Genomic DNA, 22,635 nt, shown 5'->3' on the forward strand with positions numbered 1-22,635 from the left:
GAGACAAGGTGATGCCTTTAGACTTCCAACCATGGCTTGAAATTGGTCTGTATTCAGATTTGCAGGGACTAACGCCTCTTGGAGTGCTTGATCCAAGATAGTTTTATGAGATGGTGATAGGCATAAAAGTTCTAAAATGAATATAAGCACAGGCGTTTTGTCTAATTGTTCCACAAGATTGTACTGCTTTGGGATGGAGGTGGTGCCTTGTGGAGCTGCCTTTATGGTAACCTTACCGCGACGTGTAACAACATTGCAATTTGAGTTGGGATTTTTGAAGGTTATAGTTGCAACTTGTTCATTGGCATCATACAGGTGATTTACAGTGTAATTATACGCAGCTTGTGTATAATCAGTGGTATCAGTGCCTCACCTGGAAGTGGATTTTTGAACATCAGATGATCATTATTCGTTGTTTTTGGGTCATGTCCTTCAATTTCAATTTCTCCTCGATCAATAAGATCCTGAATAAGATCTTTTAATCGGTGATAATTACTTGTCTTGTGTCCTCTTCCTTGATGAAATTCATAGTGTTCAGTATCTCTCCACCATGTGGGTTTGACCTGAGGCTCATAGTTTGATAGTTTAGGTAGAGTGACCAAATTTTGAGAAATGAGTTGTTGCAATACTGTTTCAATGGGTTCCCCTAAGGGAGTGTATCTGCATTTCTGCTTTTGTTGACGAGGTCTTGGTTCATCATGAGAGGTGATGCGACGTTGATTGGAAGGAACATTTGTGTTATTCTGAGGTGGAGGATTTTGTCCTGCAAACCGAACCATAGGTTGTGCATTTTGTATAGTCCTGGCATCCACAACCCCATCATTGATGGTATTCTTGTTTTTATTCTAGAAGCTTGGTTTATCACTATCGAAGCGTGGGTGAGGACCATCTTTTGGTTCATTAAAGATTTTGATGAGTCCTTTCTTGATAAGTGCCCTTTCACATTTCAAACCCTTGGTGATCATATCATTAAAAGAGTCTGTGTCTTTGACATCCAGGTGAAATTCCATTTCTTCGTTTAAGTTGGAAATGAATATTTCCACTAGTTCTCGTTTAGGTAACTGAAGAGAACGTCTGCTAGACATTTGGTGCCATCATTGCAGGAATACTGAGAATAGTTCACCTGGTTTTTGTTTGGTGTTGCACAGATCGGCCATGGTGATGTCGTGTTCAATGTTATGAGAGTAATGAGCTAGAAACTTCTGGATGAGTTCCTCAAATGTTCTAACGCCACCTGATAGTCAGGAAAACCATGACGTGGTTGTTCCTCCCAAGCTTTGGGGAAAAAGGTGCATTAGGTATGTGTCTTCATATGCTACTTCAAGACAAGCGGAATGAAATTCTCTGACATGATCACGGGGTTCTCCCTTTCCTCTATTATTTTCTAATTTGGGTGTTTCGAATCCTCATGGAAAGGGTGGCATATAAAAATTCCTATCAAAAGGATAGGGACAGATGTCATTGAGTGAGAATTGGTTAGTCTTGACACCACTATGAAGTTGTTGGGCGAGATTCTCGACTTGTTGCCGCAACATCTCCATTTCATTTGGAGGAGGAGGTGGTGGGTTACCTCGAGGAATGTTATATCTGATGGGATCTCTACCTCTTTCCTCTTCATGATGACTTTGTCTTTCTGATGCTTGTCTTAATTGGGCAAGATCAAAGTCAGAGGGGAGTTTTGCTCCTTCTTGAGCGAGCTTTAAAAAGTGAGCATCCACATTGCTCCTGAGTATTTCGTCAAACAGTCTGTTAAAGAGAGGGTTATGCTGAGCCCTTTCTATTTTTGCAGGAGTAGGGGTACTTGGGTTTTCGTCATTCGCATTTCCTTCAAGTGCTTCTTGGAATTCATTGAGATTTTCCTCTTCTTCTTCTTCTATTTCTATTTCTCGTTGCCTTGACCGTGATTGGGTTTGAGCCATTTTGTTTATGAGTCTTTGTTGAAGTTGAGTGAAAATGATGATGAGTTGTTGATGAAATGAAAGATTGATGATTGGTGATTTGTGTTGCATGTGGATCTCTAGCACTTTTAAGGTAGATGTAACCGAAATTCCTTCTTTGAATTGCTTGCTTGTTTTGATAAGGTTGGATGTGATAAGGTGTAGAGAAATCTGAGATGTGTTATAGATTTGAACTACCTAGTAATGAGAGGATTCACTCATGAACTAGTTTTAACCTGCGTAGATGTGTCTCTTAGGATGAGCTTATCCTAGATGTAGAAACAATCTAAAAAGTGATGTGATGTGTTTGATTCAAGAAATATCTAAAAAGAGAATTTGGAGCAAGAACCTCTTAATGTTTTGAGAGTTGGAATGGATTGATGATGAAGTGATGATGTATGAAAAAGATGATGGATGAAAATGTTTTCTACTTCAATAAAAACTTTGTGTCACAAATGGGACAAACTCTACCTCTTCCCTTTTGGGTGTTGGTGGTATTTCTCGAGCTACGTTGTAGGTGATACAGACATTTGGGAAAAAGTTGGGATTAATCTTACCTCCTTGGTTTTTGTGATAACTCAAAGCTCTATATTGCATAAAAGCTTTGCGGTTCAATGTCTCTGAATCAAATTGGTTTGTTTTACCTTGAAGGTAGAGACGCATGTGATGCAAGAAAAATCTATGGGAGACAAAGATTTGTCTATTGATATAGAAGAATTTCCTTTGTTTGATCAAAGCCTTTGAGCTTAATAGTCTTCTTTTTAAGTTGATATTCTGATGACGCTTCTTCTTTCACAAGATGTGAAGAATGGTCATAAAATTTTGACTCTTTGTTATTTGTGCTTTGTTTTTGATGTGTTTGGTTGTTTTGAAAAATGTTTGGTTGGATGAATACTTTGTTTTGAAAGTGATTGATGATTTTTTTTTTTCTTTAACAAGAAAACAAAGCAAACACACAAACACAAGATTGTAGCCTCAAAGGCACAAATGAGTATGGGTCTAGATCAACCCAATCCTTGGACTTGTTTATGACCCTTCCTTTAGATGTATTTTAAGGTGTATTTCCAAAGCCTGAAGTTGGCTCAATTTGCACTTGGTCTTTAAAACGAACACACTTCAAACACTTTTTATCCCTAAGGTCAAATGGCCAGTTGTGATAAATTTAGCCCACATCTTGATATTTCTTCGACTTTGGTACTACATACCTTATGAATCCCGCCGTGGTAGGTAAGGATGTGATATACTAAGTTTTGCATGAGCATAACAAATAGATGATCCCTATGATGGGGGAGTCACCACTCTCATCAAGCCACAAGTGACTTTTCAAAAAGCTATGTTTCTAGTCAAGGAAATATGTATGGTGAGTATCTTGGGAGAAAAACCATCTATGCTCTTGCACTAAATTATATCGCAAATATCCTCAATCAATAGAATAGGTGGGATACTACTAAAAGGTGTTTAGTCATGTTTGATGTTTTTGGACATAAGTTCATTCTGCAGTGACTCACTTAAGAGCCTTGTAACTGGTGGTGGGGCCCATTTGTCCTTTCGGCCAGTTACACTATAGGAACAACTATACCCAAGGCTACAGCTTTCGCTCTCACCTGATTTCTATAGCGGCTCGAAGGATTTACCGCTCGAGGTCATTCCCAAGAGTATCGATCCCTTGGCAGGCCTCTCTTAAAAAGATAAAATTTGAGTGTTACTAACACTTTTCTCTTGCACCTAGGACCACGAAAGCCAAGGGAGAGGATAGTGTGTGTTAGAAGTGGGACCACTTGACCGACCTTTTGCACAAGCGTGCCAAACACAAAATTCACTTGTTCCTTTTAACTTGTCATTGCAATGTGATCTAACTATTTGGAGATGTTGCTCCAATAGCCATGGTGTTCTTTTTAACTTCAAAAGCAATGTGTTTTGTAATCTAGAAATTGGAAATTCTGGTCAACTTAATGAAAAACACGTCTTTGCTTGAAGTAAAATTGTTCTTGAGCTTAAATAGAAATGGCTTGTTCTTTTTAGATTGCCCAAAACAAAATGTTGATTGTAAATTTCTTTAAGTTGATGCAAGAAAATAAATTTTTGTTTTGTTGATTTTAAGCACCAAAACGAAGTTTTTTTTCTAACTTGCAAGAAATAAAGTTTGTTTTGTTCAATTCTTAAAGCACCAAAGACAAGTGACCCTAACTAGAAAGCACGAAAATTTTCTTTGTTTCAAGTTTTAATGCACCAAAGGAAAATTTGTGATTTTTAATGGTGAGTTTTAAAACCTGCATAAACAATAAATTGTTAGTAAAATCTATGTCCAAGGGGGGGCTTCCACAAGCCTAAGATTTTCAATTTTTCTGTTACAAGGTGAGTTTTACAACATTCTGTTACAATAGCGCTAGTCTGCGTTTAAATAGAAGCGCTATTTAACTCAAAAGCGCTAAAAGAATGGGAAAGACAGAGAGGCAAAAGCGCTGAAATATTGTCAATAGCGCCAAAAGAATGACAAAAGCGCCAAAATAGTTTTAAAAGCGCTAAACTTTAGACCATAGCGCTATTGTAAGAGCAATAGCGCTAAAAGAATAAGTGTCGGTAGCGCTAAAACATGTTCAATAGCACCAAAGCGCAACCTGTGTGACATTTTCAACATTCAGACATGTTAGTTTGCTAAAAAGATGATATTTTTGGTGCTTGGATTCACGTCGGGTTCACCAAATGATGCCCTGCAAAGTGGACAAGGTTAGTCTAAGATAAACAACACAAAACACACAAGAAACCGTTAGTGTTATTCAATCAAAAACTAAATCTAAATAGGCATATCAAGATAGACACTAAAATCATGCTAATATATCTAACTAATGAAACAAAGATAATGAGGCATCTCCAAATGCCTCTTAGCATGGTCTTAGCTCCTTCTCCCTTGTTCCTCTCCTCTCCAAGTTCCAAAATAGTGTAGCTCTCAGCAGCTTTTTGCACTATGGATGCTTATGGAGGATTGAGATTGTAATATTGCTCTAAATGTAAAATGAAAAGCTAATATTAAGCTATTGATGCTAAAATGATTGATTTTATCCAAAATGACAAGATATTAGTTAATTATGCTAAAATGCTCTCTTAAAATGCCTATAGCTTAAATGCATACAAGTTTTCAGGATCTGGAGTATGAAGGAATGGGCTCTATTTATAGGAAAAATGGAGCAATGGATGGTTGAGATTGAGCAATCTCAACAAGGGTCGGGATTGAATGATTTCAAATCCATGTGAGGGCTTTCAACCCAATCCCAGGATGACAAGTGTCAATGTGAGATAGGTTTGAGAGGGGAGGGAATAAGCATTAAATGCTTGATATGACTTTGAGATTTAGAGTCAAGGTTACTTGAATGAATAAACTTTTTATTCAAAGAATAAAGCTTTTATCCAATGGATAAACTCTTGTGCAAATGTGAAATGGATGAGTATGGTCAAAACAATAAATGTTTGGGGAGACAAGTTTGAAATAACCATAAATGGTTATGTAAGAGCCATAAATGGTCATGTAAGAGCCATTAGTGGTCTTGGAAGATTTTGGGGGTTAATTTGTTGAACACACAAAGCATTAATATTTTTCAAAGACTTTGGAGTCTTTGAGAAGTGACTCCATTTTGCTTAGGAATGTGACAATAATTAGGGGATGGATTAGGCTAATTAGGAAGGGGTTAGAAGAATCTAGAAGGGGATTAGATTTTGCAAGTGGATTTGGTGGGTGAGGGAAAATAGGATTTTATTGAAATAAAAATTCATTTATTTCAATAAATGTGTGCAAGTTGCATTTGTAGGAAAATGCAAGTGGGGGGGGATAATGATTTTAAATAAATGTTTTATTTAATTTATTTAAAAGAGGAAAAAGGGGATTTAATTAAATAAATAGATTTTATTTATTTAATTGATTGGCATTTGATTTAATGAATTAATTAAAATAGATTGAATAATTTATTTAATTAATAGAAGAATGTTTGGAGATGAATTAATTAAATATTAATTTAATTAATTGATGTTTAGTAGATTTTTAATCAAATAAATAGCAAATATTTATTTAGTTAAGCTAGACAGATTTGTGTGACTACACCTTCTAAATTTAGGTCTGCTTGATATTCAAGATTAGGCTTATAATTCCTCACAAATCTTTCATGATTTCTAGAAGCTCTTTCTGGGCTTCTAGATCAAAATGAACAATCTTACTGCATGAAAAACATTTCAAAGGCACTTTTCCTTCATACTTACTTCCAGCTGTTCCTTTAGGAATTCTTCTAGAGATGAGGGCTTCCATCTCTTCAAGTTGTCTTTCTTCTCTCTCAATTTCCTCCTTATCCTTAGCATACATCTCCTTCCAATCTATATTCTTCTTACCGAAGGAAGATACTTTAAATGCACTCTCAGTTTTAGTAGCACTCTAATCTCCAAGTTCTTCAAGTTCAAAATGATCAATCTCCCATATAATGTATCTCTGGTCACATGGGTACTTGATATTGTTCGAAGTTCATTGATAGCAGTAGCCTTCATCTTATAAGCCTAAGGTAGAACTCTTGAAACTTTTGACACTATGTCATCCTCACTAACTGATCCACCACCACATTTGATACCCATGACAATCTCATTGACTCTATCCATGAAATAACTTATCTTCTCGTCTTCTTCCATCTTCAAATTTTCATATCTTACCTGAAAACCTTCAAGTTTTACAATTTTCATAGCCTGGTCACCTTCATAAAGAGTTTCAAGATTTTTCTAGATCAGCTTAGCATTCTCCAATTCTATGACATTCAATAACTTTTCATTAGATAGGGCGCTTAACAATGCTTCTTTTGCTCTCACATAATTTTCAACTCTCTTTCGTTCATCAACAGGTGCCGATGTTCCAGAAATAGGATCATGAGGTCTATACCCTTTCTCCACTATCTCCCAAACTTCAGCTCCAAGACATTTGAGATGAATCTTCATTCGTTCCTTCCATATTTTGTAATTAGTACCATCAAATCTGGGACTCTCCTTTTGGTAAGGATTGAATGTAGAACTTGATGCAGTTGCCATCAGATCTCCTAAAGTGGTTAAGCTTCTGTAGATAGGACCTCACTCTGATACCAATTGTTGGAATGATTTGATACTATAAATAAACTGAGAGGGGGGGGGGGTTAATCAGTTTACTCACAAGTACAACAATCAATTCAGTTATAAATGTTATATTAGAGAACAACGCAATAAAAGATATATCATAAAAACACAACACACATAACACCAATATTTTGACATGGAAAAACCAGAAAGGGAAAAACCATGTTGGGAAAACCTACCCACAATCAGATGAATACTCTACAGTAGTATTATGAATAATTACAATGGGGTCTGCACTTGCAAAAAGGCACACAACCTAGAGCGTATTGCTCATCACAAAAGGAAGTCTCATTGACTTACATAAACATCAGACTACAATCTAGAAAGAAATGAACTGTGAAAGTATCATCCACTAATGCTTGATATAGTCTCGGTTAAGAATTAATGTCTTCTCTGCAATAAAAATCCTTTCTAACCTTCACTTGAATGATATGAATTTATTCATACATAATCATTCTTCTAATAATGTAGACATAACCATCCCAAAAACCATAGTATCTCGATCTTATGAATAAGTCACCGATAAATACAAATCCTCAACTTTATTGATAAGGTCGACTAAACCCTAAACCCATAAACCCATAATTATAATAATTACATCACATGATACCACTGGACCAATATTATGATTTACATTACATAGCATGGACCTAAATCAAGTATTCAAACAGTTATATCCGTCGGAGATTCCGCTAAGACCAAAATCCAACACGATTCACCAACTGGTAGAAACACTTAGTGAAATAATAGGAAGTTTAACCGGATTTAAATAGGACCATCATAAAAACACACCATCAAATGCAAAGTCACCAAATACTCAGAACACAATGAAGAAACACCTTCATCATTATAGAGACTGATTCCATAAGCTAGACCGAAAATCCACTGACCTAGCCACCAAATAATGCATATCGGTAAAGCTAACTAGGATAGAAGAGGCAAGCTGGTAAAACCAGAAATTAGCCGATACCGGTAAATACCAAAAGTGACAACAACCAAAGAACCAAATCATGAACCAACAAAATATAGAAAGTATGTAACCAACCAGAATAAGCATCCAAAACTGAATCCAAAGATCTGATCATACCGACTTAGAATGATATCCAAAACCAAGAAGATCACCAAGAATAACCGAGATAGATCCAATCAGGATAGTCTCCAACAAGGATAAAGTGTTGACATCAATGACAACACTTTAACCAAATCCATCATATTGCGAAAAATCTCCCCCTTTGGCATTGGCAACACTGAATGTGAAAAACATCCAAGTGCCAAGGAATGCCAACAATCTCCCTCAAAGATATGACTGATTTTCACATGAATACCACCTCTCCCCCTTTCACATCAATGGAGAAGGACAGATACTAGACCAACAATACTAAACCAAACAGCCGACTACTCCCCCTGAGTAGTAGCACCATCTTCATCAATCTAGATTAAATAAAATATTTGATAAACTTAGCAGATTGATGAATTCCTGCATCTCTAAGTCTCTTCCAGAGGGTTGGTAACCCCCAACTCATCTCTGAGATATTTAAAAGTATCTTTAGGCAATGATTTTGTTAGAATATCTACAATTTGTTCCTTAGTAGGCACATAAACCAATCCGACTTCCTTTGCTTCAACCTTTTCCTTGAAGAAATTATACCTTATAGAAATGTGTTTTGATTTGGAATGAAATACCAGATTCTTTGACATATCAATAGAAATAGTATTATTTGATGAATACTAAGAGGGGGGTGGTGAATTAGTATGCCAAAAATCTTTGCACTAAAACACTTACACAGTCTAAAGATAAACTGGTAAAGTAGTCTGACAGTCAAACCGGTTACCACACATACAAACCAAAATGCGAATAAAACATTCACCCACAAAAGCAAAACAACCATAACACAAGATATTTGACGTGGAAACCCAACTGGGAAAAACCACGGTGAGATGGAACTCACAAGTCACTATCTGCAGAATAGAAACCAGACCAGTTAAGGTCTTACAATGTTCTTCACCAGAATAGATCCTGTTAGGAATCTCAATCTCTGTTAGGAGATAAGTCTGATTAAAGACTACCTTGTTAGAGGATTTTAGATTCACATGTGTGAAGCACCTTGTTAGAGGATTTTACAAAGGCTTTGAGGCCTACCCGGTTAGGGGCTACTAACTTGTTCAAGATGTGAGTAATCAACAAGTGTTTGATCTATCTAATAGCACAAACTACTTGGTTAGATCCAGTATTGCTCATAGCTAATGCATTCCAGCATTAGTTCAGTCTTCTCTATCTCTCTCTCAGTTACAACTCGATCTTCTTAGATAAGATCGCTCTTCCAACAACTCCACATCCACCTTAAACCCTAGCTCAACATTAACCCTTTTCGCAACAACCTAAAACCCTAGACATGATTTCCTTTTAAAGGAATCTGATTTCATGTTGGTCCAATAGGATTTCTTTAAAATTTCCTAGGTTCAATGAACCTAGACATAATTAGTAACATGACACAAGAATCACCGTTAATGTGTCAGCACCGTCAAACAATCGGTGGATTGGTAACTCATCACAAAATGCCGGTTGGTAACTCATCATAGAGTATTACCCGTTCATACAAAATACTGGTTGCAGGTTTGACAAAAATGAAGACTGGTAAGAATGTGTTGTGCCACTTTTCTCCCTTGTATCGCTTGTGAACTGTGAACCACTTGGGGTCGTCATGCCACTTCAGACCGGGAAACACATTCTACAAAATCACTACTAGTCTAAAGACTAGAATACAACATACCAGTTGGAACAAATACCGATTGAGCATGAGCTCATACATATAAAGGGGATCACAATACAAGTGTGTGTCCTTGAATGACAATCACAACATAAACATCAAAAATGCCAACAATCTCCCCCTTTGGCATTGATGGCAACACTTAGGAAAATAAAATTTTGACATCTAAGTGTTTTACAACAAAAACTTGCCATTAACAAAATTGCTCCCCCTAAGCATATACACTATCCCTTAATCAACAGAGTGTATATAAATTTTGTATTCAGAGCATAATCATCAGAGCATATAGCATATATCAAAATTTCAAAACAGATACTTCTCCCTCTGATATACTTCTCCCCTGATATATGAAAATTTCAAAATTTTAAAACCATATACTTCTCCCCCTTTGCCAACAATGACAAAGTACCATTGAAAAACCTATTTCCATATATATATATAAGAGTTTATGACAATAATGAATAATACTTGTCAAAAACCACTTTATAGTCCTACAAAAATTGTTTCATGGAAAGAGACCAGGACTCAAGTAAGGAGGTCGCCACTTCCTTCTCTGTCTGCATTTGTGATACCTGTTCCTCCATGGCATCTATTGTGCTCAATTCTTGTGTGACTATTAGGGCATCCAGGTTCAGATAGCATTTCTGGAGAATTTGTAGTCGTGGAAGTAATACCAGTTGAAGCTCCTGCAAATCCCTAGACCTTGTGTTGAGCTCTTGCTCTATCTTGGCTGACTAGATCTGTAACCAGTGAACGGTTTGCGCATATGCTACAAAGGAGTCGTAAGGAGTCTTGAATGTGCTTAAGTAGGACTATAAGTCCATTTGAAGTTGTTGCTTCTTGGCTAGCACATCATCATAGAACAGATGAGGTTGACAGATTTTGCTGAGTAGCAAGTTTCCCTCATCCAAGGCACTCCTTATGTCCTTTTGATCCTTTAGCAGTTCAGTCCTAAGCTCATTTAATTTCTTCATGAGAGAAACATTAAGAGCCTTTTGGTGCTCTTTCTTTACATTGGCCTCTACTACTTCTTCTAGACCCTGCTGTAGACACCTAAAAATGGTCAACGCTTGCGAGGTCATACTTTAACATTTGCGCATTGCCTCATTTTAGGTTTTTGCGTCGCATTAACATTTCTCCTATGTCACGCACTTGATTTTTATCATTTGCGAGCATCGAGTCATTCTTCTACATTCTTCAATCATCTCGTCCTCGAATTTGGTCTTGTCAACAATATTATCCAGTCATGATTTTGATCAATTTTACTCTGTCGCATCAATGTGCGTATTCATTTGTCATCATTTTGGACATCGTTAATCCTAATTAGGGTTTAGTCCTCTTATCAATCTTGTCAATTTATCATCAATCCTTTAATCTTGTCATTTTACGATCGATTTGTCATCGACCGTTGTCATGTTCGATCTTGTCATCTTGCAATCCATTTTGTTGTCGATTCTTGTCCTCTTGTCGATTTTGTCATTTTGCAACCGATTTGTCATCATTTCACTATCAATCATTATCCGTCTCAATTGTGTCAATTTGGATCAAATCATGTCAATTGGCGTATTTCTCAATCAAATCATTTATCGCATTGGTCATTTATCAAAATCAAGTCATGACATTAATTATCTTCAATCAAGACCTTATTGTCATTTTCGCATTTCTAATTCGTCTTCTAGGGTTTTATGATTTAGTCATTTAACCTAATTCGCCATTTCTTCCTCTAGGATTACTAAATTATTTATTAATCCTAAGTCTTCTTATTACAATTAAATCTTTATTTAATTGGCTAATTATTCCTCTTTGTGAATTGATTAATAAATGAAAAATTATTAATTAATTCACTAATTCCTAAATCCTATTTTTCATCAATTTCTAATTCCAATTTCCTAATTTGTCATCAATTTCATTTTCCTAATTTTTCAAATTTCTAATTCCTTTTCCCTCCTAATTCATCTCCTAATTCCATGGGAATGGCATGTCAATTTGTCATGAAATTGTCATAATTGATAATCAATCAATTTGACATAGAATGTGTCATAATTTGTCATCAAATTGTCAATCAATCAAATTATGCATGGAAAGTGCATAATTTGTCATAATTAACATATTGATTTGCAATTTCTATTTGAATTGCATCATGCCAATCTTGTCACTTATCTAATTCTTCTATAAATTGGATGATTTTCTTGAATCAAAGCTAATAACCCTTCTAATAACCCTTCGAATCTTCAACCCCTTCCAATCACTTCATGAATTCTAAATTGCTAACAAACTACTGAATTTTCGTTCTAGTACTCTTGAGCTTTTTGCTTTCAATTGTGAGAGCACTTGTAGGTGAGATCCACAAAACTATTGAAGAGGAAAGAACAACAATGGAGCCGCATGGAAGGAGTATTCAGTCTTGAGTCTGGTTTGCATAATGTTTTCTTTTGAATGCTTCATTTTCATACCTCTATTGAATGTGCATTGTGATTAGGTTCATTGCAATGAGTATTTCTTTGATTGAGCTATCATGTTTAATGTTTTGATTTGATCTACTTGTCTTGTGATGATTCCTAATTTCTACGTTACACCTGCACCTGATCATCCACTATAGTACACAAAAGTTTGAGTTGTGCTAGTGATGAATCAGTGTCAGGAAGATTAATACCAAGGATTAAACTGGTAAGTGTGTCTACAGTTGCCTGAATGATGTCCTATTCCTTTTTCCTGTGAATGATCTTAAGGTGTTCTTGAGAAACCTTGATGCTCTACATAAGCTCCGACTCACTTGCAGATTGGAGATCGATAGGTCTAGATAGATCAACCAGTGAGGGTTGACTTTTGGTTGCCTTTGGAGTCTCCACCTGAGAGCTTTTTGCTGCTTCTCCTTCCTTGGCTTCTTCAGCTTTCTTCTTTTCTGCTTCTCTTCTCTTCTCTTCTTCCTTGTCTTCCTCTTCCTTTTTCTTCTCCTCTACTCTCCTCTTCTGCTCTTCCTTTTCTTCTTCTTCCCTCTTCTTCTTCTCTTCCTCTTCCTTTTTCTTCTTTTCTTCCTCTTCCTTCTTCTTCTCTTCCTCTTCCTTCTTCTTCTTCTCCTCTTCTTTCTTCTTCTTTTCTTCCTCTTCCTTCTTTCTCTTTTCTTCTTCTTCCTTCTTCTTCTTTTCTTCCTTGTCCTCTTCTTCTTTCTTCTTCCTTTCTTCTTCTTGCTTCTTCTTCTCTTCATCTTTTCTTTTCTCCTCTTCCTCTTTTCTCTTCTCTTCTTCTTTTTTCTATTTCTCATCTTCATCCTTCTTCTTTTTCTCTTCCTATTCTTTTGCCACTTGCTGTGTGTCCACAGCTTTTTCACCACCCTGATCAGCTTATTGCCCCTGTTCAGCTCCCTCAGAAGGTATGTCCTAAGTGACATCTTCTATATCCAGGGCATCGAAATCTATGGTGTCGATTGGTTCCTCCACCAGGTTTCCTTCCTCATCAAAAACCTCATCCGGTTTGGAAATAACCAGTTCCTTTTCCGCTTGGAGGTTGGCCATTCGAGCTTTGTGAAAGCTGATAGCATGGGCCATGTGTTGATGTGTATCCTTTTCTACATCATCAACTCTCCCCTCCAACAACCAGAGTCTTCTTCTCCTTGTGAAGAAGAGACCTTTATTTTGATCCAATACATCAAATAATTCTGAATTTGAGAGTTTGGGGAAGTACTATGCAAAAACTTTCTCCCTAATCTCTTTTTCCTTTTCAATGGCAATGCGCCATTTGTTATCCAAAGATTTAAATAATGAATCCAATGTCTGAGATTTAATCTCTGATGGTGACTGGTCATTTTTACATAAATAAAGAATGATTTCCTGCAATACTTCATCTTTTTCTTCACTATTGAATTCATCATAATAATCTATTAAATCATGAAGTAACTTTCTCCTAATATTCTTTACTATTCTTTGACAATGTGTCAAAGGTTTGTAAGAGGAGATATCTATATTTACCGGTGTGGATGTTGCCGGTTCATTCTTCTTCATCTTCTTGGTCTGTCTAGCCTTCTTTAGTTGTTCATCAAACTTAGTTTCTTCGGAGTCCGATTCATTTGCCTTAGTCTTCCTCTTTCTTTCGAAGACTTTTGCCGGTGTTACCTCTAGTTTCTTCTTTGCCGGTGACCACTTGGTCACTCTTGGAGTCATAGTGGTAGCTGGTACGGATGTTGTAGGCACTGCCTTAGCTTTCTTAGCTGCCGGTTCTTTTCTCTTCTTCACCGATGGTTCTTCAACCGGTGTGATCCTCTCCAAGTAGGTTCTAGTTCACTTAGCCTTTGGATCAAGAGGCGAGGCAATAAGGATTGAAGCATACCCTTCTAGCATGTCAAACATGACTTCATAGCCCATAGGCTCCACTTCCTCCATTCTAGGCTCAACAGCCTCCATTAGACATTTGTCCACTTGAATAGTGAAATAGATGTCATCTTCATACTTCTTCACTATGTCACCTGAGATTTGTACCCTCTGACTCATCTTTCTTCTGAACTCATCAAAATATTTGTTCAGTACCTCAGGGTAGCCGGTTCCAATGGCTTGCACACTTTCCTTTATCTGCTTGGTTATCGGTTGATCAGGGGACCACTGGACATCTCCTACACCCAGAAAGTAGCCTTGGAAATAGAAAAACAACCCTACCAGTAGTTGTCTAAACTTAAATCTCAGTGAATTGTCCTTTTGATTGCCTTAAGATTTAACAGGAGTTACCTCTGCATACCGGTGCATATGTCAAATGATTTATCCTCTATAATCATCCATTAAGCGACCTTTATCGCTGCAGCAGATATAGAATTAATCCTGCTGGCTGAGAATGTTCTGTAGCCTATCACCATGCAGGCGTATTTTACCAGTTCATCCTTGATAGGATTAACTGTCATACCTTGTGAATCACTTGTCGAACTGGTGAGCTTGGTCATTTCCGTTTTGCTTACCATTCTTAGGGCTAGCACTTCCCCTATGTTGCAGAAACCAGTGACTGTATGAATTGCCTCAGTCATGATATCATGCGTTCTCTCCAGGTACATCTTGTCACCATGGACTCTGCTCAAGATGATCCTGATGTGATCCTCTGTGAAGTCTTCCAGAAAGTATACCGCATTATGGAGTTTCTTCTTCTCTAAGATACTGAACTCCAGTTTGATCCTTTTGTCCTTTCCTCAAAATAGACCTAATTGAGTATGAATGGCTAAGGACCCTAGGTCTTCTATCTTGCAATCAATATAATCTGAAATTCCTTCTTCGACTATGACTCCAGCTGGAACTTGTGACAAAGCATTATACTTGGCCTTCCTCTGAATGAAACTTTCTGACTCAATGGATGTGCTTGAACTGGTATGAGATGCATAAACCATTGAAGAGTATTTCAAGAACACAAAAAATACCTTTCAAACGCGAATTTAGGGCTTCCTGATTCTGCTTTACTTCACTCTCCGTCGGATGCCAAATTGCCACTTTGAGTTCTCCACTACCGCTTGCAAACTAGATTTGAATCTCTTTGAAAGTTATCCAATTTCTTGAAATCTAAGCTCAAATCACCTTTTCTTTGCTCTGCACTTGAAAACTTTTCTTCGCTAAAAAATAGATAGTGGGAAATGATTTGAAAAATGCATTTATACATGTCTCTCACGTACCATTATTAATGCTCCTCTATTAGGTCGTAAACCCTAATTTGCCTTTTTACCATTTCCGGTCTTCTGCCAAGCGACAAGTATAGAATACCAGTTAAGGTCTTTTCCGAGTGTTAACCGGGGGTTCAAAAGCATTTCGCCATTTACTCCCCCTAAGCCTTTGAGGCTTAGTTTGTTGGTTTTGATATTTCCACACTAGGTGCAGAAACCAGTTCCTCTTCTGACATTGTTGGTTTCTTCTTCCATGTTTTCTTCATGTCTCCTTGAACTTTTTCAACATCTATTTCTCCTTCCTGAGTGACCGGTATATCATCAAATATACTTTTTCTAATTCTGCAGAATCTTGCAATGTGACCTGGTTTGTTGCAGTGATAGCAAACAAGTCCAGGTGCTCTCCAAGGTCCATTGTACATGTTTCCAATCTTCCTTCTGCATGTTGTAGCAGTGTGACCATGACCATGATAGATCATACAACTTTCTCTCCATCTGGTTGCCACTTGATGACCACCACTTCTTGACTGATGATTGAAGTCATGAAACTAGTTCTGGTTCCGATTCCTAAAAGATTCAGGACCAGTTCCTTGGGTCCTCTGAGGATATCTTCTAGTGTTATCCACTATAGACCTGCATTCAAATGCTCTATGCCCAAACTTGTTGCATGCATAACAATGACCATTGAACTTATTGAATCTAGGTACATTGTTGATAAAATAAGGAAAATTATTGTAGGCTTTGCTCCTACATACATTGGCAGTGTGTCCTTCTTTAAGATAGTTAAAGCAAACAGGTTTGAATTTTTGCTTACCTTTTCCTTTGAGTGTCGTTTGCTTCTTTGATGCTTCAGCATTTGTTCCTGAGGATTCTCCTTCCTCATGTCCAGAAAAACTAAGACCATTGGTATTCTTTGCCGGTCTAGATGACTCAAGCTTTTGCTCTAGCTTGACTGTACTTTTTCCAAACTTAGCAAGTATTTCCTTTGACTCAAAGAGTTCTTTAGAAATAGTAGTGTTTGTCTCCATAAGACTTGCATTTTCAGAGATGGCAATGTTTAGTTCTCCTTGCATGTCTTGTTTTTCCATTCTACTCTCATGAAGGTGAGCAGTTAGTGCACTAATCTCATGTTTCAACTTGGAGATCTCATGATCTTTGTCTTTTACCAGATCTTCACCTTTTCTCCAGTTCTCAAGCTCTTAACTGAACCGAATAGTCAGTCCTTCCAACTCCTTTCTCAGATTGGAGTTTGAATCATTCAGCTTATTCACTTCAGCAATCATAGCTTCCATGTTAGCTTCATCTTCATAACTACTTTCAGATAGTTCCATCATCTTTTTTGCATGTTCTCTTCTTTTTGCTTGAGATGCCTTGTATTTGACCATAAGATCATCATAGGCTTGCTCATAATTATTGAGCCGTTGAGTAAGTTCCCTCAAGGTGTATTCCCCCATATCTCTTTCCAAGTGGTTAAACTTATAGAAAACCTGGCTCTGATACCAATTGATGAATACTAAGAGGGGGGGGGGTGAATTAGTATGCCAAAAATCTATGCACTAAAACACTTACACAGTCTAAAGATAAACCGGTAAAGCAGTCTGACAGTCAAACCGGTTACCACACATACAAACTAAAATGCGAATAAAACATTCACCCACAAAAGCAATACAACCATAACACAAGATATTTGACGTGGAAACCCAACTAGGAAAAACCACGGTGAGATGGAACTTACAAGTCACTATCTACATAATAGAAACCAGACCGGTTAAGGTCTTACAATGTTCTTCACCAGAATAGATCCTGTTAGGAATCTCAATCTCTATTAGGAGATAAGTCTGATTAAAGACTACTAGGTTAGAGGATTTTAGATTCACATGTGTGAACCACCTTGTTAGAGGATTTTACAAAGGCTTTGAGGCCTACCCGGTTAGGGGCTACTGACTTGTTCAAGATGTGAGTAATCAACAAGTGTTTGATCTATCTAATAGCACAAACTACTTGGTTAGATCCAGTATTGCTCATAGCTAATGCATTCCAGCATTAGTTCAGTCTTCTCTATCTCTCTCTTAGTTACAAATCGATCCTCTCAGATAAGATCACTCTTCCAAGAACTCCACATCCACCTTAAACCCTAGCTCAACATTAACCCTTTTGCAACAACCTAAAACCCTAGACATGATGTCCTTTTAAAGGAATCTGATTTCATGTTGGTCCAATAGGATTTATTTACAATTTCCTAGGTTCAATGAACCTAGACATACTTAGTAACACGACATAGGAATCACCGTTAATGTTTCGGCACCGTCAAACAATCAGTGGATTGGTAACTCATCACAAAATGCCAGTTGGTAACTCATCACAAAATGCCGGTTGGTAACTCATCACAGAGTATTGCCGGTTCATACAAAATACCGGTTGCCGGTTTGACAAAAATGAAGACTGGTAAGAATGTGTTGTGCTGCTTTGTTCCCTCGTACCGCTTGTGATCTGCCAACCGCTTGGGGTTGTCATGCCGCTTCAGACCAGGAAACACATTCTACAAAATCACTACTAGTCTAAAGACTAGAATACAACATACCGGTTGGAACAAATACCAGTTGAGCATGAGCTCATACATATAAAGGGGATCTCAATACAAGTGTGTGTCCATCAATGACAATCACAACATAAACATAAAAAATGCCAACATTATCACTATGAATAGCAATAGGCTCATCATAACTTCCCCTTATATCATTTAACATTTGTTTCATCCATAAAATCTGAGTACAGTTGGTAAAAGCTGCAACATATTCTGCTTCAGCTGTAGACAATGAAGTAAATGATTGTTTCTTAGTAAGCTATGAAACCAACTTTTTCCTAAAAAAAAATGAACCTCTAGTAGTTCTCTTCTGGTCATCCACATCCCCCACCCAATCAGAATCTATATATGCACATAATGTGAAGTCATCATTATTTGGATATCATAACCCAAAGTTTGTTGTACCTACCAAATATCTGAATATCCTCTTGACAATAATATCACTAGTTTCTTTGGGATCTGCCTGAAATCTAGAAGCAAGACAAACAACATTCATTATATCAGCTCTAGTATGACTTAGGTACAACAAACCACCTATCATTGATTTGTATCTTCTTGGATTCACTTTCAGGGATTCAACATCCTTAGATAATTTGTAACTGGTTATCATAGGAGTACCGACAAGTTTAGAATTCTCAAGTCCAAATTTCTTATGTAACTCCTTCACATACTTAGTTTGACAAATGAAAATACCTTCATCAGTCTGTGTAATCTGCAAACCTAAGAAAAATTTCATCTCACCAATCATAGACATTTCAAATTTATTCTTCATATCATTAGCAAATTTCATGCAGAGACCTTATTCTCCTCCAAAATTGATATCATCCATGAAGACTTCAATAATCAATATGTCATCATGTTAAATTTGGTAATATAGGTTACTATCAACATTACCTTTACTGAAACCAAGATTTGAAAGATACTTATCCAATCTAGCATACGATGCTCTAGGGGCCTGTTTTAGTCCATATAAAATTTCTTCAATCTACAAACCATGTCCTTGACTTCTGATAAGGAAAATACCTTAGGTTGCTCAATGTAAAATTCTTGTTCAATATCTCCATTCAGCAATGCACATTTAACATCCATCTGATATACTTTGTAGTTCTTGTGTGCAACATAAGCAAGAAAAAGTCTTACCACTTCAATTCTAGCAATCAGGGCATAAGTCTCTCCATAATCAATTCCTTGTTCCTGTGAATAATCTTTGCAAACCAATCTAGACTTGTTCCTTACAACTTGACCTTCCTCATTCAATTTATTCCTGAAAACCCATTTAGTTCCAATAATGTTCTTGTCTTTAGGTCTAGGTTTGTAGTTCCCATGTCTTATTCTTTTCAATCTGATCTAGTTCCTCTTCCATTGCTTTTATCCAATTTTCATCCTTGCTTCAATAAATGGTTCTAGTTCAATTTAAGAAATTAAACATACCTCTTCAACAACTAACCTTCTCCTAGTCATCACACCTTTCCTTTTATCTCCAATGATTTGATCTTTAGAATGATTTAGTTTTACATACGAAGGAGTCTTTGAATTTTCTTGATTTTTTGACTCATTCTGCTGTTCATATGTCACTATTGAATTTTTTGATGCTATTGGTGTTACTGGTTCATTGTTCTAAATTGATTCTTGCATTACCAGTTCAAGTCTGATAAATTCATCTTTTGGTCCATATTCAAATGATCTGATCTGATTACTGCCACACTCATCCAGTTTGACATATATGCTCTCCATTATCCTATTCAATCTTTGCTAGGATAACTGGTGAACAACTGAGAGAGAGGGGGGGGGGGGGGGTTGAATCAATTGTTAACAGATTATAACAATTAATCCACTATACAACCTTAAACCAGAGCACATAAACATTAAATACTGGTAAAGGAGAAACAGATGCCACTAAGAATAGATACCGGTAAACAATACAACTTAACAACAAAATAGATAATCAATGCAATGCAACCATACCACATAACATCATGATTTGTATGTGGAAAACCCCAAAAGGGAAAAACCACGGTGGGAAGCCTACCCATAGTTAGATGATACTTCTATAGAAAGTATGTGATACAATGAGGGGCGTGCACATGCAGGAAGGCACACTTCCTAGAGCACACTTGTCATTACAAAAGAGTCTCACTCACTACAGAGAGGTTAAAACCACTTCAAGATATTTGGACAACAATCTAGTAGAATGAATTGCCAAAGATAGCATATTCCATGCCTGATTGCAGTCCCAGTTAAGCTCAACACCGGAGGCCTTTGACCTCTTCCTTAAACCCAATTTGATCCTCAATGATCGACCTAATCCTCTGCTTGAATGATATTACAATATTCACACATTACATTCCATGCCATACCATGTATGATCTACAATGAGATCTTACAACAATTTATACCAACTCTAAGGCCTAAACCAATTAGGTCGGCCACCTAAAAGATATTACAATAATATCATTACATAAATCCATATTACAATGATATGCCATGTCGGCTTTAGACCAAAACAACATTATCCAATCCATAAATCATCCCAATAACGTGTAGAGAACACGTTAAGATGATACCGATCCATAACCTAGATAGGCACTAGATTTGTTCTGGGTCCACCATGCTAAAATGATGTCTCCACCTAGTTGAATCACGATTAGAGAACATCTTCAACATCCTGAAAGCCGCACCAACACCACTTATGCATCCTGTCAAAGATTCTCAATAAAAGCTCTGCTGGTAGAGCGTTAAACCTATGCTGATAACCAAAACCTGTCTGATGGTTACCAGCCATAACAGCTAGTGTCGGTAACCAAAACTTGTCTCTCGGTAACTAGCTGTAACAACTAGTGTTGACATTAATGACAAAACATCAATACAACACATAATCAATTCTTTCATATTTCCAACAATCTCCCCCTTTGGCATTGATGGGAACACTAGATGTAAAAAAATCTAATTACCAAGAAATGCCAAACAAGTCTCCCCCAATGGAAGACAACCAACAAACTTCCCCTTTGAATAATATCTCTGTAAAGTTCTAAAGTTTTCTTTTTCACATCACTATCTTTTCCGCTTTGACATCAATGCTAGAGATCTAAAAAAAATAACAAAGCAATAATGTAAGTCCCTGAATCTTAAAGCTGACTACTCCCCCTGAGTAGTAGCACTAGACATCAGTGTTGGAATGAATAATATCTCTGATAATGCATGCCAGACTGATGCCAAACTACAACAATCAAGTCTCTATCAGAGGGGCAGAAACCCCTAACCTGTCTTTCAAATAATCAAATGATTCCTTAGACAAATGTTTAGTGAATATATCTGTAATCTGCTCTTTAGTGTTCATATAAACCAATTTGACTTCCTTTTCTTCTACCTTTTCCTTTAGAAAGTTATACTTTATTGATATGTGCTTAGTCTTAAAGTGAAATACCAGATTCTTAGACATGTCAATAGCTACAGAGTTATCATAGTAGATAACTACCATTCACTACAATTTACCCTGATATCCTTCAACATTTGCTTCATCCATAGGACTTGTGTACAATTAGTTTCTGCTGCAACATATTTTGCTTCTACAGTAGATAAAGAAATGCATGACTATTTTTTGTTGATCCATGAAACTAGTTTCTTTCCAAGAAAGAAAGCTCCACCAGAATTACTCTTCCTATCATCAATATCTCCTGCCCAATTTGAATCTAAATATGCACATAAAGTGAAGTTATCATCTCTAGAATACCATAAGACATATTTTGTTGTTCCTTGCAAATACCGGAATATCCTCTTTACTACACATTCATGATTTTCTTTAGGATTACTTTGATATCTTGAAACAATACTCATTGCATTCATAATGTGTGGTCTAGTCTGAGTTAGATATAACAAGCCACCAATCATAGACTTATACCTTGTTGAATTTACCAGTGCAGATGTATCTTTGATAGATAATTTGTCACTAGTCACTATAGGAGTACTTACCGGTTTGGAATTATCCATACCAAACTTCTTCAAAATTCCCTTAGATACTAAGTTTGACAGATAAAGATGCCTTTGTCAGTTTGAGTAATCTGCAAACCTAAGGAAAAATTCATTTCACCATTCATGGACATTTCAAATTCATTCTTCATGTTGTTAGCAAATTCCATGCACAATTTATCTTCTCCTCCAAAAATGATATCATCAAGAAATACTTCAATAACAAGAATATCATCATCAGTAATTTTGTAATACAAATTACTGTTAGCACTACTTTTAGTAAAACCAAATTTCAAAAGATATTTATCCAACCTTACATACCAAGCTCTAGGAGATTGTTTCAATCCATATAATGCTTTCTTTAACGTACAAACCATATCTTTGTCATCTATAAGTGAAAATCCATCAGGTTGTTCAATGTATACTTCTTCTTCAAGTTCACAATTGAAAAATGCACATTTAACATCCATTTGGTAAACCTTATAGTTCTTATAAGCGGCATAGGCAAGAAATAACCTAACAACTTCAATTCTAGCTACAGGTGCAAAAGTTTCACCATAATCAATTCCTTCCTTCTGAGAATATCTTTACAAACCAGTCTAGCTTTGTTTCTTATAA

This window comes from Cryptomeria japonica, chromosome 5 (genome assembly GCF_030272615.1).
Source record: "Cryptomeria japonica chromosome 5, Sugi_1.0, whole genome shotgun sequence".
In the NCBI taxonomy this organism is placed as follows: domain Eukaryota; kingdom Viridiplantae; phylum Streptophyta; class Pinopsida; order Cupressales; family Cupressaceae; genus Cryptomeria; species Cryptomeria japonica.